Consider the following 15507-nt stretch of genomic DNA (forward strand, 5'->3'; position numbering starts at 1 on the left):
GTTGGCTTCCTCGACATTTAAAACTGTCCAATGAACTACCTTATCGTATCTGCTCGCTGCTCCAGTAATGAGCTGTTTCCAACTTGCACAGCACATGCCTGTGTGCATGTTCTATTAGGAGTTTTTTCCTAGGCCGTCATCGTTCAGAAATGCATATCCAGAATAAAGCGCTAGAGTTATCTCTCCATTAAATTACTGGCAGAATTGCTTGGTGTGCAGGGACTTTGCTCTGGGCCCTATGTGCTGGAACATTCGAGCAGAAGCAGGAGCAGAAGCAGGCAGCAGCAGTGAGGGCTGAGGTGTTTGGGATTTGTGTTGTAATTAAGGTTATCGATCTCCCGCCTCAGTATGTTTCGTGTGCTTATTTGTTTCCTATAGGCTCTCAGCAAAGGACACATCATCTCACTTTTTGCTGTGTCGACAATTGGAAGTGTACAAGGTTAAAATACTCTACTGTGTTACTGTATTCACTCTGTTTCAAGCTTCAGCCTCCTTTTAAAGAGTTTGAAACACCGAAAAATATAATTTTTACCCTATTGGCCTGAAATACATTTGGTTTGTTTTTCACCGGTTGTCTTTGTCCTCAGAGTTCGTGTTTGTGGTGAGGTTTTGCCAATGCCCTACTTGGTGAGAGCCGGAATAAGAGCTGTTATTGTTGTCCCTGTACGATATCTCATAGAAAGCAGTGCGAACATGCTTTAGACAGCTCTGTTTTCACTGCCTCTGAGGATGTGTTTCCATCTAACGAAGCACAGATGATGTTTATGGAAAATATCGATTTTTATGACTTTCTCAATTAATCTGCAGGGAGATATAGTTTGGATTTCAGTAAGTCTTTCGAAGCAATATTATTTTTGTCAGCATCATCGTCTAGATGTTTGGAACTGAAATCGAAGCCGAAAACCGTATGAAACCTATGAAGCTTATATAAATATCTAAGAGGGTCGTTCCACCCCAAAAGCACAAGAAAGAGGATTTTGACATCTACCATCTCAGATTGTTCTGAAATCGTTTCTCTTGTTAGAAACAGATTAGATTAGCATTCCTGCAACATTATATCTCCCTCACTAACTTTAAGCATCAGCTGTCAGAGCAGCTTACAGATCATTGCACCTGTACATAGCCCCCCTGTAAATAGCCCATCCAACTACCTCATCCCCGTATTGTTATTTATTTATTTTTTGCTCCTTTGCACCCCAGTATCTCTACTTGCACAATCATCTTCTGCACATCTATCACTCCAGTGTTTAATTGCTAAATTGTAATTACTTCGACACTACGGCCTATTTATTGCCTTACCTCCCTAATCGTATCTCATTTGCACACACTGTATATAGACTTTTCTATTGTGTTATTGACTGTACGTTTGTTTATTCCATGTGTAACTGTGTTGTTGTTTGTCTCACTGCTTTGCTTTATCTTGGTCAGGTCGCAGTTGTAAATGAGAACTTATTTTGTTGAAATATAATTTGATCTCTGAGAAATTATTACATTTATAGGATTCATGTAATTGTCAATAAATATAGTACCAAACATTCAATTTGGACCAAACTTTTTTCTAACAATGAGAGATCCAAAGAAATTGTAAGAAGCCACCCACGTATCCCCCAACACCAACTCCACCCCAACTACGAGTATATTTCTTCTCATCCAAGATGGCATAGCAGTCAGACGTCCTTTTGTCCTCATCTTGTCGTGTCCCGTATATATATATATATATACACCTTTCTTTGCATATCTTTTATATATTTTATTTTCCAAAAACTCAACTTCAAAACGCTTTCCTGCAACCCGCCTCACCAATTACAAAAAAAAGTATTATTTACCTCAAATCTGAAAATCCACAATAGAAGCTAGCCAGAAGCTAACCAGAAGCTAACCTGAAGCTAGCCAGAAGCTAACCTGAAGCTAGCCAGAAGCTACCCAGAAGCTAGCCAGTTTACTGGCTAACGTTAGTATTTCAGCTAACCACGGTTTGTGATCATCAGCTATTCCTTTAGCTCGTTAATCTATCGCCACTTTTGTACAACGCGACTCAGACCAGAACATACCGGACCTATTTTTCTCCATATCCCCGGATTTCAACCGCAAGCTCTGGACATTTACACCTTGATTTCGCAGCTAGCTAGCTGCTACCCGTGTGTCTATTGGCTTACGTCGATCCCGGAGAAAACATCAATTATTCCGGAGCTAGCCAGCTGAAGAGTTCCATCAGCCACTCCTGGACTACAATCACCTATCCAGACCTGTTTTACTGCCAATGCGGAGCCCCACCGGGCCTTCACGACTGACTACCAATGTTATCTGCCCGAAGGAGTTATCCAACTGGCACCTCCGTCGCGACGTTACCTGAACGCTCATCTGGGGCCCGCTAATCGTTAGCTGTCTTATCGGCTGCTATCTGAATAAGTCTATCGGACAATTTTTTCTTGGGTCACTATAACTATATCTATTTTGCCAATTGGATTGATCCCCTCTACCACACGGAACCCCACTAATCTACCGACGGAAACGCACGAGGCGGCTAAAAACAGACCTCCATCCTATGCTAGCTTGCTACCGATAGCCCGGCTAGCTGTCTGAATCGCCGTGACCCCATCCAACCTCTACTCACTGGACCCTTACGATCACTCGACTAAACATGCCTCTCCTTAATGTCAATATGCCTTGTCCATTGCTGTTCTGGTTAGTGTTTATTGGCTTATTTCACTGTAGAGCCTCTAGCCCTGCTCACTATACCTTATCCAACCTTTCAGTTCCACCACCCACATATGCAATGACATCAACTGGTTTCAATGATGTTTCTAGAGACAATATCTCTCTCATCATCACTCAATACCTAGGTTTACCTCCACTGTATTCACATCCTACCATACCTTTGTCTGTACATTATTCCTTGAAGCTATTTTATCGCCCCCAGAAACTTCCTTTTACTCTCTGTTCTAGACGTTCTAGACGACCAATTCTCATAGCTTTTAGCCGTACCCTTATCCTACTCCTCCTCTGTTCCTCTGGTGATATAGAGGTGAATCCAGGCCCTGCAGTGCCTAGCTCCTCTGCTATTCCCCAGGCGCTCTCTTTTGATGACTTCTGTAACCGTAATAGCCTTGGTTTCATGCATGTTAACATTAGAAGCCTCCTCCCTAAGTTTGTTTTACTCACTGCTTTAGCACACTCTGCCAACCCGGATGTTTTAGCCGTGTCTGAATCCTGGCTTAGGAAGACCACCAAAAATTCTGATATTTTCATCCCTAACTACAACATTTTCAGACAAGATAGAACAGCCAAAGGGGGCGGTGTTGCAATCTACTGCAAAGATAGCCTGCAGAGTTCTGTCCTACTATCCAGGTCTGTTCCCAAACAATTTGAACTTCTACTTTTAAAAATCCACCTCTCTAAAAACAAGTCTCTCACCGTTGCCGCCTGCTATAGACCACCCTCTGCCCCCAGCTGTGCTCTGGACACCATATGTGAACTGATTGCCCCCCATCTATCTTCAGAGCTCGTGCTGCTAGGCGACCTAAACTGGAACATGCTTAACACCCCAGCCATCCTACAATCTAAGCTTGATGCCCTCAATCTCACACAAATTATCAATGAACCTACCAGGTACCACCCCAAAGCCGTTAACACGGGAACCCTCATAGATATCATCCTAACCAACTTGCCCTCTAAATACACCTCTGCTGTTTTCAACCAAGATCTCAGCGATCACTGCCTCATTGCCTGCATCCGTAATGGGTCAGCGGTCAAACGACCTCCACTCATCACTGTCAAACGCTCCCTGAAACACTTCAGCGAGCAGGCCTTTCTAATCGACCTGCGCGGGGTATCCTGGAAGGATATTGATCTCATCCCGTCAGTAGAGGATGCCTGTTTTTTTTTTTTAAATGCCTTCTTCACCATCTTAAATAAGCATGCCCCATTCAAGAAATTTAGAACCAGGAACAGATATAGCCCTTGGTTCTCTCCAGACCTGACTGCCCTTAACCAACACAAAAACATCCTATGGTGTTCTGCATTAGCATCGAACAGCCCCCGTGATATGCAACTTTTCAGGGAAGCTAGAAACCAATATACACAGGCAGTTAGAAAAGCCAAGGCTAGCTTTTTCAAGCAGAAATTTGCTTCCTGCAACACAAACCCCAAAAAGTTCTGGGACACTAAAGTCCATGGAGAATAAGAACATCTCCTCCCAGCTGCCCACTGCACTGAAGATAGGAAACACTGTCACCACCGACAAATCCACTATAATTGAGAATTTCAATAAGCATTTTTCTACGGCTGGCCATGCTTTCCACCTGGCTACCCCTACCCCGGTCAACAGCACTGCACCCCCCACAGCTACTCGCCCAAGCCTTCCCCATTTCTCCTTCTCCCAAATCCAGTCAGCTGATGTTCTGAAAGAGCTGCAAAATCTGGACCCCTACAAATCAGCCAGGCTAAATAATCTGGACCCTTTCTTTCTAAAATTATCTGCTGAAATTGTTGCCACCCCTATTACTAGCCTGTTCAACCTCTCTTTCTGAGATTCCCAAAGATTGGAAAGCAGCTGCGGTCATCCCCCTCTTCAAAGGGGGGGACATTCTTGACCCAAACTGCTACAGACCTATATCTATCCTACCCTGCCTTTCTAAGGTCTTCGAAAGCCAAGTCAACAAACAGATTACCGACCATTTCGAATCCCACCATACCTTCTCCGCTATGCAATCTGGTTTCAGAGCTGGTCATGGGTGCACCTCAGCCATGCTCAAGGTCCTAAACGATATCTTAACCGCCATCGATAAGAAACAATACTGTGCAGCCGTATTCATTGACCTGGCCAAGGCTTTCGACTCTGTCAATCACCACATTCTTATTGGCAGACTAAACAGCCTTGTTTTCTCAAATGATTGCCTCGCCTAGTTCACCAACTACTTCTCTGATAGAGTTCAGTGTGTCAAATCGGAGGGTCTGTTGTACGGGCCTCTGGCAGTCTCTATGGGGGTGCCACAGGGTTCAATTCTTGGACCGACTCTCTTCTCTGTATACATCAATGATGTCGCTCTTGCTGCTGGTGAGTCTCTGATCCACCTCTACGCAGACGACACCATTCTGTATACTTCTGGCCCTTCTTTGGACACTGTGTTAACAACCCTCCAGGCGAGCTTCAATGCTATACGACTCTCCTTCCATGGCCTCCAATTGCTCTTAAATACAAGTAAAACTGAATGCATGCTCTTCAACCGATCGCTGCCTGCACCTGCCCGCCTGTCCAACATCACTACTCTGGACGGCTCTGACTTAGAATATGTGGACAACTACAAATACCTAGGTGTCTGGTTAGACTGTAAACTCTCCTTCCAGACTCACATCAAACATCTCCAATCCAAAGTTAAATCTAGAATTGGGTTCCTATTCCGCAACAAAGCATCCTTCACTCATGCTGCCAAACATACCCTTGTAAAACTGACCATCACTTCGGTGATGTCATTTACAAAATAGCCTCCAATACCCTACTCAATAAATTGGATGCAGTCTATCACAGTGCCATCCGTTTTGTCACCAAATTCCCATATACTACCCACCACTGCGACCTGTACACTCTCGTTGGCTGGCCCTCGCTTCATACTCGTCGCCAAACCCACTGGCTCCAGGTCATCTGCATGACCCTGCTAGGTAAAGTCCCCCCTTATCTCAGCTCGCTGTTCACCATAGCAGCACCCACCTGTAGCACGCGCTCCAGCAGGTATATCTCTCTGGTCACCCCCAAAACCAATTCTTCCTTTGGCCGCTCCTCCTTCCAGTTCTCTGCTGCCAATGACTGGAACGAACTACAAAAATCTCTGAAACTGGAAACACTTATCTCCCTCACTAGCTTTAAGCACCAGCTGTCAGAGCAGCTCATAGATTACTGCACCTGTACATAGCCCATCTATAATTTAGCCCAAACAACTACCTCTTTCCCTACTGTATTTCTTTTGCTCCTTTGCACCCCATTAATTCTATCTCTACTTTGCACATTCTTCCACTGCAAATCAACCATTCCAATGTTTTACTTGCTATATTGTATTTACTTCGCCACCATGGCCTTTTTTTGCCTTTCCCTTATCTCACCTCACTTGCTGACATTGTATATAGACTTATTTGTTCTACTGTATTATTGACTGTATGTTTGTTTTACTCCATGTGTAACTCTGTGTTGTTGTATGTGTCGAACTGCTTTGCTTTATCTTGGCCAGGTCGCAATTGTAAATGAGAACTTGTTCACAACTTGCCTACCTGGTTAAATAAAGGTGAAATCAATATAAATATAGTATCAGTTCTCTGTTTGACGACTAGTATGGAGCTGCGGCTATGAGTATTTTTTCTTCATCCTATGTAATGTGTTCTCAGTGAATTTGGTGATGTTTTTTCACCCTTTTTAGAGAAATTTGCCATTGAAGTTGTTGGGTTTATGTCCCATCCTGACCACTAGATGGTGCTGTTCCTGCTAGTAGGTGATACTATTTTAAAGACCCCCCCATTGTTAAAGGTATAGTTCACCCAAATTACATAATTGTATTGGAAAGAAGGTATACCCAATCACGCTTTAGCACAGCTTGAACAAAAAAGGGGAAATCGGCTGCTCGACTGAGGGACTTGAAAATCCCCAAAAAAACAGGTTACTTAAAGAAAAAGTAGCATGGATCGTTTCGGCTCTGATGAAGGCGATTCATGCTGAAATGTGAGCCTATTGTTTACTTGTCCTGTCAATAATTCTATCAGATTCATGCAGCGACAGTGTGCTTCTTTTTCTTTGTCCACCGGGATAGTCACCAGTTAAAGTATCCTGCGGTAAGGAATGTTTTTACATAATTTCCTGCATCCAGCAACATCTCAAGTCATGTCATCTGTTTTTGCAGCTGTTTCAGTACAGCACTCCAGGGAGAGAGAGGGGGAGAGGGCCAACTCAACTGAACTAGTTTCAATGTATGGAATCACTTGAAAGTTTCTGGATTTTGGATCTCTGGATCTCCTTTAATGTATGTTCTCCCCTGATATTTTAGCTGAAGTTTAACAGTGCTGTGAAAGTCTGCCATACTGTGAGGGAGTGTTTAAAAAGCACAGCACTGACGACCACCGGTGTGTGGTCCCTACCAGTCGACTTTTTGTTGTTAGCTTTAGCATTAGCTTGTACGTGTTGGCAGTTGGTATAACCTGTTAAACTCTGAGTGATTGTTTTGGACCCTGTCCAGGTTCCGGCAAGTTTGGGGGGTACCCACCCTAATTTTGGGGGGTCAGAAAATAGAAAGTGACTTATGATTTGAAAGCTACAGCCATTGTCGTTTTGGAAATCAATCTCAAATCTTACTGTTGGCAATGTCATATGAACCCCCCCTCCCCCACTATAAAGGCCATAAATCATGCGCTATGGTCATATTTAGTATGCATGGAAAGAGTACATCCTGATGGTCATTGTAAAGCAAGGCATTTCCTTCTCCCTCCACATGCGCCGTTGATCTAGCTCATCGTTTACAATAGGAAAAGTGAATGGGAAAATAAGTTTAGTTTCCTCATCTACTTATTTCAAAACAACCAATTCCATAACTTGAAAGCCCTGATTGCTAAGGTCATTTTTAGATATCAGTCTTGAAAATACACTTTGTCATTTTGACACAGTGACTCACTATCCAAACCAGGCGCAACTGGTTTCAAGTGGCCAAGAGACGTCATGTGATCTCCTGCTGCTATCTAGTGGACAAACTGGGAATCAGACGGGATATATTTACACTATATACAAAATAATATGTCACCAAAATTTGACCTTTTACCTAATGGTGGTGCTCTAAACATTGGCAAATTCCCATATATAGCTATTTTAAAAGCGTAGGGCTTGTGCAATGTGCTATGCCTAATTTTAAAATCTTACAGGACTGATATACTTACACTATATACACAAAAGTTTGTGGACACCCCTTCAAATTAGTGGATTCAACTATTTCAGCCACACCCGTTGCTGACAGGTGTATAAAATCGAGCACACAGCAATGCAATCTCCATAAACAAATATTGGCAGTAGAATGGCCTTACTGAAGAGCTCAGTGACTCAACGTGGCAATGTGATAGAATGCCACCTTTCCAACGAGTCATTTCATCAAATTGTATGCCCTGCTAGAGCTGCCTTGGTCAAATATAAGTGCTGTTATTGTGAAGTGGAAACATTGAGGAGCAACAACGGTTAGGCCACAGAAGCTCACAGAACGGGACTGCCAAGTGCTGAAGCATGCAGCGCGTAAAAATGGTCTGTCTCCGGTTGCAACACTCACTACCAAGTTCCAAACTGCACAAGAACTGTTCGTCGGGAGCTTCATGAATGGGTTTCCATGGCCGAGCCGCCGCACACAAGCCTAAGATCACAATGCGCAATGCCAAGCATCAGCTGGAGTGGTGTGAAGCTCACCGTCATTGGACTCTGGAGCAGTGGAAATGCATTCTCTGGAGTGATGAATCACGCTTCACAATCTGGCAGTCCGACGGACAAATCTGGGTTTGGCGGTTGCCAGTAGAACACTACCTGAATGCTACATAATATACAAGAAAGAAATGATCTTACTACAATACATTTTTAAAGAAAGTTAGCAAAATATATAATATTTTACTACCATGGAAAGGAAAGTACCTGTCTATTTATGGAAAAAATCACCCTGATTAACTTTAGTTATGCCAAGATTTTTTGAAATTTTGGTCATTCTCTTATAAAATGGTTAAAAATAATGTATAGCAACCCCAGGTATAAAATAGTAAATAACGGCTACTTCTCAGAGAGTTTTGAATTGTCAAGAGGAGTTAACAAGGGTGTCCGCTGTCACTATATATATTCGTTATGGCCATCGAAATGCTAACTATTAAAATCAGATCCAATAACAACATTAGAGGATTAGAAATCCAAGGCTTAAAAACAAAGGTGTCCATGTATGCCGATGACTCAAGTTTTATATTAAGTCCGCAAGCTAGATCCCTGCAATATGTCATTGAAGATCTAGATAACTTTTCTGTACTCTCTGGACTAAAACTTAATTATGATAAGTGTACAATATTACATATTGGATCTTTAAAAAATACAACTTTTACATTACCCTGCAGTTTACCTATAAAATGGGCTGATGGTGAAGTAGACATACTTGGTATTCATATCACAAAATATATAAATAAGCGCTCCACAATGAATTTCAATATAAAACTTAAAACTTAAATATAGACAAGACCCTGCAACCATGGAGAGGTAAATACCTGTCTATTTATGGAAAAATTGCCCTGATTAATTCCTGAGTCATATCTCAGTTTACTCACTTACGTATGGTGCTGCCTACTCCTGATGAGTCGTTTTTGAAATCATATGAGCAAAAATATTTCACTTTATCACTTTTAAACCAGACAAAATAAAACGTGCCTATCTATATAATGAATATGAATTGGGTGGGTTAAGATTATTAAATATAAAAGCACCAAACCTCTCTCTAAAAGCTTCACTCATTCAAAAGTTTTATTTGAACCCTAAATGGTTCTCAAGTAGATTACAAAGAAAAGCTCATCCATTGTTTAAAAATGGCCTTTTTGCCTTTGTGCAGATTGCCATGTCTCATTTTCGGTTAATTGAAAATTATAATTTCAAAAATGACTTTTTTCAAAGTATCTCTCTTTTTCAGACAAGCATTGCAGAGCTGGCAACAATTTCATCCCCCTGAAAAGATGGCTGAACAAATAATATGGCTGAACTCAAATGTGCTGGTGATAAAATACCTGTATTTATGGGAAAGATGTTTGAAATGGGTATTTTGTTCTTAAATTATATTGGAAATTGGAATGGTAGAGTTATGTCCTTCATGGAGTTATCACAATTGTACGGGAAGGTCTGCTCAATCGAAGAGTACAACCAATTGATTACAGCAATACCCCTAAAATGTAGGAGGCAGGTGGCAAGAGGAGGTAGGGAACTGGTCTGTCTGCCCAATATAAAGGATCAAAACTGGCGGTGGAATAAAAATAGAATAAATAGGAAAGTATACCAGTTTCATTTGAGGACCAGTATGTTGATAACTGTGCCATACATATTGCAAAATAGTTGGGAAGAGATTTTTGATGAACCGATTCCATGGTACAGCCATGGTACATGTATGAGTTGATATATAAAACAATGCAAGATTCAAGACTTCGTGCTTTTCAGCTAAAATTATTATATAGAATTCTTGCCACCAACAAAATATTGAATATTTTGGGCATAAAATCATCGAAGCTCTGTAGATTTTGTTGTGAGGATACAGAATCAATAGACCATTTATTTTGGTATTGCCCTCAGGTAGCCTGTTTCGGGTCTCAGGTTCAGGAATGGCTGAAAATGCATAGCATTGATCTAAAATTGACCCTAGAAATAGTACTGTTAGGAGATCTGGAGAGACAGGGTCAGTCAATGACTAATACTCTTAGTAAAAGTATTTATCTTCAACTCGCATTCTGTGGATTCTATTCGATTAGATAGATTGAAATTGTACGTTAAACATCACAGCATAGTTGAAAGATATGTGTTGCGTAGAAACCCAAAGTGGGTGGCCAGCAGAGATAGATGGGATGGGCTAAGGGAAGCTGAGGGTTGGGATGTGGAATTGAAGGCAAGTGGGAGTGGAGTTGCTGTGCAGGAGATAGAATGATGGTCAAAGATAAAAGTAAAAAAATAAAAGTAAAAATAAAACATAATAAAAAGTATGTTTGAATGACACTGAGGGGCAGTGTTTTTACAACTAATGCCAGTTTGCCTAAGGCTGATGCCCGTGCAGGTGTTTGTACACATGCATATACACACACTCTCATTCAAATAAACACATACAAGAACACACACATACATGTAATAGTGCCAGACATGCACACAAACATATACAGTTGGCATTGCTGTTTGATTTTAGTTGTCCTTGATGTCCTTTGTTTTAAATGTATTATTTTTGCATTGTTGTTTGCTGTTTTCTGTCTTTCTCTTTTTTCTCTTTAGTTAATTCTCTTGGTTGTTGGTGCATTGGGGGGTTCTTGGGGGTGGGGAATGGAATTAATTGTATTTTACATTTTTCTTCTTGGGGGGGGGGGGGCTGTGGGAGGGGTCTCAAATGGTTGAGGGACAGCTATTGGGGGGGACTGTGGGGGGGATATTGGAGGGTTCGGGTTCATGTTTTTTGGCCTGGTGGGAGATCTGTCAACGTGCCCTTGAGCAGGGCATTGACCCTGGATGTTTCTGTGTGTCGCTCTGAATGGGAGTCTGTTGGATGACTGGTATGATGTAGTTGTTGAGCGGCTTCACTGCAAGTATATTGTATGTTTCGGATGTTCAATAAAATAAAAAATAAAATAAACTCTTTAGTCATATCCCAGTTTACCTATTTGTTAATGGTCTTGCCTACACCTAGCAACCAGTTTCTTTAATTATATGAGCAAAAGATATTCAATTTTATTTGGAACGTCAAGACAGACAAAATTAAACGGGCCTATTTATATAATGAATGGGAATTCAAAGGGCAGAAATGATTAAATATTAAAGCATTAGACCTCTATCTAAAGGCATCAGTTATACAAAAGTTATATTTAAATCCGAACTGGTTCTCTAATAGATTAGTAAGAATGTCCCACCCCGTGTTCAAGAATGGCCTTTTTCCATTTATTCAGACTAAAACCTCTAACTTTTGGTTATTTGAAAATGAAATCATCTCCAATATATCGCTAATTTTAAAACAAGCCATGGAAAGTTTGTTTCAATTTCAGTTTAATCCACCAGAAAAGACAGGACAAATAATACAAAAAATATTGTGGTTAAACTCAAATATACTAATTGATACTAAAACATATACAAAAAATATATCGAAATGTCAGCTCTACCCAAAATTACAACCAACTAATTGAAGCATTACCACAAAAATGGAAGAGGCAAGTGGAAGGGAGGAAAAGTAAGGAACTTGTCAGTTGACCCTGCATTACAGACCAAAATGTATGAAATAATATTGTGATTAATAAAAAGTATATGGGAGGGGTTGAGTGGAGCTGAAGGATTCAATTATAAACAAACGAAAGATATCTATTGTAAAATACATTGTGTCCATAAAATTGATATAGTATGTATCAGCTGGAAGTAGAAGCCTAAGTGTTGTTATCCATTAGTTTACTCCAATTAGGGGAGGGGTGGTAGGGTTAGGGGAAAATAATAAAGGGAAATATATTTAAAAGAGACATGTACAGTGGGGAGAACAAGTATTTGATACACTGCCGATTTTGCAGGTTTTCCTACTTACAAAGCATGTAGAGGTCTGTAATTTTTTATCATAGGTACACTTCAACTATGGGAGACGGAATCTAAAACAAAAATCCAGAAAATCACATTGTATGATTTTTAAGTAATTAATTTGCATTTTATTGCATGACATAAGTATTTGATACATCAGAAAAGCAGAACTTAATATTTGGTACAGAAACCTTTGTTTGCAATTACAGAGATCATACGTTTCCTGTAGTTCTTGACCAGGTTTGCACACACTGCAGCAGGGATTTTGGCCCACTCCTCCATACAGACCTTCTCCAGATCCTTCAGGTTTCGGGGCTGTCGCTGGGCAATACGGACTTTCAGCTCCCTCCAAAGATTTTCTATTGGGTTCAGGTCTGGAGACTGGCTAGGCCACTCCAGGACCTTGAGATGCTTCTTACGGAGCCACTCCTTAGTTGCCCTGGCTGTGTGTTTCGGGTCGTTGTCATGCTGGAAGACCCAGCCACGACCCATCTTCAATGCTCTTACTGAGGGAAGGAGGTTGTTGGCCAAGATCTCGCGATACATGGCCCCATCCATCCTCCCCTCAATACGGTGCAGTCGTCCTGTCCCCTTTGCAGAAAAGCATCCCCAAAGAATGATGTTTCCACCTCCATGCTTCAAGGTTGGGATGGTGTTCTTGGGGTTGTACTCATCCTTCTTCTTCCTCCAAACACGGCGAGTGGAGTTTAGACCAAAAAGCTCAATTTTTGTCTCATCAGACCACATGACATTCTCCCATTCCTCCTCTGGATCATCCAGATGGTCATTGGCAAACTTCAGAGGGGCCTGGACATGCGCTGGCTTGAGCAGGGGGACCTTGCGTGCGCTGCAGGATTTTAATCCATGACGGCGTAGTGTGTTACTAATGGTTTTCTTTGAGACTGTGGTCCCAGCTCTCTTCAGGTCATTGACCAGGTCCTGCCGTGTAGTTCTGGGCTGATCCCTCACCTTCCTCATGATCATTGATGCCCCACGAGGTGAGATCTTGCATGGAGCCCCAGACCGATGGTGATTGACCGTCATCTTCAACTTCTTCCATTTTCTAATAATTGCGCCAACAGTTGTTGCCTTCTCACCAAGCTGCTTGCCTATTGTCCTGTAGCCCATCCCAGCCTTGTGCAGGTCTACAATTTTATCCCTGATCTCCTTACACAGCTCTCTGGTCTTGGCCATTGTGGAGAGGTTGGAGTCTGTTTGATTGAGTGTGTGGACAGGTGTCTTTTATACAGGTAACGAGTTCAAACAGGTGCAGTTAATACAGGTAATGAGTGGAGAACAGGAGGGCTTCTTAAAGAAAAACTAACAGGCCGGAATTCTTACTGGTTGGTAGGTGATCAAATACTTATGTCATGCAATAAAATGCAAATTAATTACTTAAAAATCATACAATGTGATTTTCTGGATTTTTTAGATTCCGTCTCTCACAGTTGAAGTGTACCTATGATAAAAATTACAGACCTCTACATGCTTTGTAAGTAGGAAAACCTGCAAAATCGGCAGTGTATCCAATACTTGTTCTCCCCACTGTATGTGTATGTATACATACAGTACCAGTCAAAAGTTTGAACACACCTACTCATTCAAGGGTTTTTCTTTATGTTTTACTATTTTCTACATTATAGAATAATTGTGAAGACATCAAAACTATATAAAAACACATATGGAATCATGTAGTAACCAAAAAAGTGTTAAACATATCAAAATATATTTTATATTTTAGGTTCTTCAAAGTAGCCACCCTTTGCCTTGATAACAGCTTTGCACACTCTTGGCATTCTCTCAACCAGCTTCACCTGGAATGTTTTTCCAACAGTCTTGAAGGAGTTCCCACATATGCTGAGCACTTGTTGGCTGCTTTTCCTTCACTCTGCGGTCCAACTCATCCCAAACCATCTCAATTGGGTTGAGGTTGGGTGATGTGGAGGCCAGGTCATCTGATGCAGCGCTCCATCATTCTCCTTCTTGGTCAAATAGCCCCACACAGCCTGGAGGTGTGTTGTGTCATTGTCCTGTTGAAAAACAAATGATAGTCCCACTAATGTTGGGTATGGTGTATCCACGTTATGGTGTGCTCCCACTATTTATTTTGCCAGGATGCCGTACCGGACCGGACATGCCTACTTTCACCCCTGCTCTTGAGGCACAGATCATGGCAGAGAGAGTACCAGACCTGATTTGGTAAGAGAAACGTTTTAAAATAGGCCACATCGGAGAATTTTTAAGAAAGATTCCTCTGCCGTTGTCTAGGCACACCTTGGGTTAAGAAGATGTAAATCTTTAAGGTATGCTGTCCCGAACTTTGGAGTATGTCTCTCCTGTCTCTCACCAAGTTGGAAGTTGATTCCTCTTTAATTTATCCAGCAGAACTGAAGAGAACAAACACCAGCTGCTTCTCTCCGGTACATTCTAAATCTCATCTCTGTCACCCACTTTAGTTGATGCAGAAATATTAAATGTATTCGGCAGTATCTTAGGAAGCTAATATGCTTTGATTTACGGCATTACACTTCCTGAGCGGACACTCTGTGTCAGACAAAAAAATTGTGAGAACACAGGGATAGCTCGGTCAGGTGCCATTATAAAATCTTATCGACTCGCAGGACGCCTGGGTAATTGCAAGTCTAAAATAAGTTTGAGAGGCATATAATTAATGGTCCTTTAAGATAGTGCCAGGGCCTAATTGTCATATTTTGTCAGAGAATCTGCCTATCCAACACAGAGGTTTTTCAATAAGTGGATTTGACAGGACTTGTGGTTGCCATGGCTACGTGTTGTTCCACCACATTTCATTATGTTACCCGCACACCCCTACCATCATCCCAAACTCACTAACAATCCCACTAAAGCAGATGGGAGCTGCCTACTGCATTAGCAATGCTGGGACCTTGCCAGAGCGCCAACAATTAACACATTGTTATCTAAATACATGCTACTGTGGCCTATACGGCTACGATGTAGGAATGTTGAGTGAGAAGTGTTTTCATTTGTTGACTTAGCATACTCTTCAACTACGTCTGCGCCGTTTTTTTTGTGTGACTGCTTTTTCCTAAAATGAGGCTGCAAATAATAAAATACTTCTTTGTTGACTGAATCCAATTAACGGCATAGATGCAGCATCATATTGAAAAGTGAAGGGTGGGAAACGGCTCATCTTAGGTTGATCAGCAGCAGATGTTCAGTCAAGCTGTTGATGCATTAAAGTGTGCCAT

The 15507-nt window shown here is 41.5% G+C and overlaps 1 protein-coding gene across 1 annotated transcript in view; it reads left to right on the forward strand.

Moving 5' to 3' along the window:
- LOC120057429 (neural cell adhesion molecule 1-like) overlaps positions 1-15507 on the forward strand; it is a 115680-nt gene that overhangs the window by 21298 nt on the left and 78875 nt on the right. The gene's annotated exons all lie outside the window — the stretch shown is intronic.

The sequence above is a fragment of the Salvelinus namaycush genome, chromosome 12 (genome assembly GCF_016432855.1).
Source record: "Salvelinus namaycush isolate Seneca chromosome 12, SaNama_1.0, whole genome shotgun sequence".
Taxonomy (NCBI): Eukaryota; Metazoa; Chordata; class Actinopteri; order Salmoniformes; family Salmonidae; genus Salvelinus; species Salvelinus namaycush.